Below are 4,698 nucleotides of genomic sequence, written 5' to 3' on the forward strand. Positions count from 1 at the left end.
TCACTTTGCCCAAATCTCTGTCACCCTATCCCCTCCCCATCCCCCAATCTCAATTCATATAGCCCTCCAAAATTCCCTCATTCTCTTCTCTCACCCTCTCAAAACCCAAGCCACATTCCTTTAAAAGTCCTTCCCTTATCCTGTACCTTAGATCCCTTGTCCCTTAGTTACCTCTCTGCATGTTCAACACCTTTCCAGATATTCATTGTTTCCTCTTCCATCCAGATTAGAATAAGGTTCCATTATTACCAGCCCTCCACCACTACCTAATTCTGTCTATATTAGTTCTTTTTTGCATACCCCAATTTTGTCATATAATCATTCCCTTTTACCTTTTCCTACTCAATTTTGTATTGCATTGTATCCGAAAGTATTGTATACAAAATATTGTTTGCAAAATTATTGCATATAAAATTATTGTAATATTTGTATCATGATTTTGGGGTAGCCTAACAAATTTTATTTTGTCTCTCTTCAATCCATTCTCTAGATCGGTTGTTTTTCTATTGAGATCTTTCAGATTCTCTTTGGTTTTCTAGTTTTATTATTTCTTTCTGTCTTTGAATATAATTCAATTCCTCTTATGTAATTACAGTTTTCAAGGAGTTATTTTCTCCCTTAATGTTCTGGACTTCTTTTTTCCAATTGCTTAACTTTCTTTCTATAATTTACTTGAATTACTTTTATTTTTTTCCTCTAGTTTTAACTGGATTCTCTTATTTTATTTTAGAATTCCTTTTTAAGTTCTTCCAAAATATCTGTTTTGGGTTTGTGATCATTTGATGTTTCTCTTTGGAGTATTATTGACTTTTTATTTAACCTCACTGTCTTCCTCTGAATATGAACACAGATCATCTTTTATATCAAAGTATCTATCTATGATTGGGTTCTTTTTCTTTTGCTTATTCATTTTTACCTTATTTTATTTTTAGTAGTTTATTATTATAATCAGGATTTAATCCTGAATTATGGGTCATTGTCATTGTTATTTTTCTGCATTCTAACCATGTGTTCAAACTCTAGGACTGCTCTCTTCCCAAAAATGTTCTCAAATCCTAGAGTTCCAGTACTGCATTCAGTGGATAGGAACTCACTCCATGACAATAATCAAAGCCCAGGATTTTTTTGATCAGAAAAGTTAGGCCTGGCTTCCAGGAAAAGCAGGGAGTCCTTCAGTTTTCTCCCACTCAATATCTGCTGTTCCCTAGATGAATATTTGTGAGGTAAAAGAGACTATGAGGTACGATTTCTTGAGGCCTAGCCTCCTTTCTAACAGTCACTCCAGGTCTTGCTTGTTAATTCATTGGAGTTGACCTTGAAGTGTCTGCATTTCACTCAGGTCAAACCTCAACCCCTGGAGTCTTTACTGAGATTCTCTCAAGTAATTTTAGGAGAAACACTTTACCCTTTCATTTTTACATTTAAAAAAATCTTGTTTCATATATTCCAGGAATTCTATTCTAGTTGTATTTGAGCCCAAGTTATGTTTTTCTTTGAATCGTTACCTGTAGTTTTTTAACTTCTATTTTTTTTCAAATGGCTCATTAGTAGTCTGTGAACTTTTCCAGTCACAACCTGTCATCACCACAAATTCCTGCTCTTTGAAGAGTAAAAATAAAGGAACAATATTATATGACTTGTTCTAAACTAAAAATAGATTTGAAGTTCTTAATTACAATTAGACTATTAATATATATATACATACTCATGATTTTATATACTTAAATAAAGTTCATTAAATTAAACTCTTGTTTCTTGGAAATGAAATGAAAACAGTAAAAGAGGGAAGAGCATACTAAAGAGTCTCTCTTTGGTATGTTTTTCAATGGGGGTAGAGCAGCATCTCTATTGATCATATTTGTGGAAGGTTCTTGTTCAACTCTAAATTATAAGTGCAGAAGTATGGAGATAGTATACAATAGGAAGTATTTGTACACAGGGATAACCAACTCTCTTATATGTTAAGACCTTGTGTGATTCTTTCTCTAGGGATCAGCATCCTCAACCATAAAGTACATAGGGGGACCAAATAGGGGGCTCATTATAGATAGATGAAATAGGCACACAGAGGGAGATAAAGCATTTATTGTGTAAGAGCTATGGTATGCATTATCTGTATAAGTTATGTGTGTCCACATGGGTCTATCTAGATGTGACTCAGAGAAAGAAAAAAATTAGATATCTCTAAGAATCTCCTTCATCTACCTTTGTCCAAGGAAGGAAAGCAGAAATTGAGTACACTCTACTTCCCTCAGAAAAAAGAATTATATTCATCTGCTCCCTTAAATATTGGTAGGTTAGAGGATATAACTTTAATTTCAAGGAGGGCTTTTGATGGTTATCCCTTTAATGTGGAAGGAATTCAAGTTATATATCCCCTTCCTACAAAATGGCCATTCCAAAATGAACAGACATAGTAGATAGCAAAAAAATTCATTCACCCAGATAGCAAATTATAATCAGTTGTATAATACAAATAAGAAAATACACCAGATACACAAAGTGATTAGTGATATCATAGGAAATTGGATAATAAATCAACCAGTGGAGACCCATATTTTGCCCAAAGAGAAATTTCCTGACATCTCTATTATAGCACTCTGGACATTAATTGAGGTGCCAGTTTTTCTGTAGTTGGCTTCTTTCCAATCTTTCTTTCTATTTAAGAAAAGGAGGAGAGTCTACTCTCTTGAAATCAGATGTCAGAAAACCAGATTAGATCCCTTCTGTAGCCATAAGCATTGAGTAATCAATCTCTACCAATGAGGAGAATTCTGCGCAAATGGGCTTGGTGATGCAGATTACACAAACATGTATTTTAGTCCTCTTCTACCTTTTTAGTCTTCTTATATCTCATTCCCCTTCACTGTTCTCTATGATCTAGTGATACTGGTCTCCTTGCTGTTCCTTACACTATGCACTCCAAATGTGCAACATCTTGTCAGTGACTGCAGATTGTACCCCCATACCAGGAATTTTCTCTGTCCTTACCTCTACCTCCTAAGCTTCTCTGGCTTCCTTCAAGTCTCACTTAAAAACCTGCTTTCTACAATAAATCTCTCCCAATCATCCTTAGTTTTTGTGCCTCACCTTTGAGACTACCCCCCAATTTTTCCTGCTTACATAGTTTGTAGATAGTTGTTTGCATGTTGCCTCCTCCATAGACTAGGAGTCCCTTAAAAGCAGCAGCTATCTTTAGTCTTTCACTGAGTCCCCACCACTTACCACTGGGCCTTTCACATGCTAGTGTGTGATTAATAAATACTAGTTGACTGACCAATAGTCTCTGTGCAAAGTATTGAGAATGCAAATACAAGAAAGGTTTGGGTAGTTCTTTGGCAAAAAGGAATGACTGTTTTCTAAGGGACTAATGCAGAGTTTGGTGGTGAAAGCAAGTTAGGCTATCTTTTGGGCATTGCCTCAGATAAACTAGGAAATCTAGGTCTCCTACTGTATTCAGGGTCATCGCCAATTGTTTTGATTGGACCCAGATGGCTCATGAAGGGAGAGTAGGGCTGGTGACTTTGCACAGTCCTACCACACTTAAATCCAATTTATATGCAAACCAAGCCTCTGCTGATGTCAACAGTACTTTTGAGAACTAAGGATAAACAACAGCAACAAGGAGCTTGACACAATATGGTAGATGGTTAATAAATGTTTATTGATTTACAGAAAGCATTGCCTCTTCTAGGCCTCTTAAAATGTATGTCCTGACTTTTGACCTTTTCTCCTCATTTCCTTCCTACTCAAACCTGGACTATGCTTCTGAGCCCTAGGGCTCTGAGAGGTGAGTTTTCTCCTTATTTTGGTCAGAACAAGCATATCACCATGTAAATAGATTCTCTTTTCTGGTTCCCTTTTATACATTATTATCTCCTTTTGTGATGTAAGCTCCTTGTGGCTTGAGTTTGCTTGCTAGCATTTGTATCTGTATGGTTTAGCACAAATACTTAATAATTGCTTATTTTTAATTTGCTTATCAAAATTAGCATACTTTTACTTACTAGAAGTTCCTGATGAAATCACAAGTCTGAGTATATGGGAAAAAAATCAACTAACATTAATAAATCATACAAGTGCTCTTCTACTTCAAAATATATGGTGAGGAGACAGGGTATTTTCACATAAATTGATATTTTCATGAATCAATGATTACATGATCCATATCCATTTCTGTCCATAATGCTTCTATAAACCATGCTAGAGATCTTTTTTTTTAATTTTAAATAACTTGAGAATAGTGATGACATTGTCAAAATATCTGTTGTCTTGGTAGAGCACCAGATGTGGAATGGAATGCACCCAAAATGAGTGAATAAGTTCAAGTTCTATTCTCTATAAGGTTTGGTGCTCCAACCTCTAGTCTCCTCTTGTAGAGAGGAGAGGAAGCTGAGAATGATGGTGTCAGTCAAGGCTTGAATTAGCAGCACAGTGATGAATTTAGAAGCCATGACTTTATAATAGGAAGGACATCTTGTTCCATGCAGTTAACAGCAGGCAGAACAGCAGATAAAGTAGAGTGATCCCAAATGAGTTGTCAAACCAGAGGGTTTTTCTGACCCCAACACATACCACAGCTTCTAATTCCACCCCTTCTCAAATTAATTTCCATCTATTCCATATAGACACATCTTGTATGTATCTATTTAGTTATATGTTCTCTCCCATTAGGATGTAAACTCCATAAAGACAACA

Source organism: Macrotis lagotis, chromosome 3 (genome assembly GCF_037893015.1).
Source record: "Macrotis lagotis isolate mMagLag1 chromosome 3, bilby.v1.9.chrom.fasta, whole genome shotgun sequence".
In the NCBI taxonomy this organism is placed as follows: domain Eukaryota; kingdom Metazoa; phylum Chordata; class Mammalia; order Peramelemorphia; family Peramelidae; genus Macrotis; species Macrotis lagotis.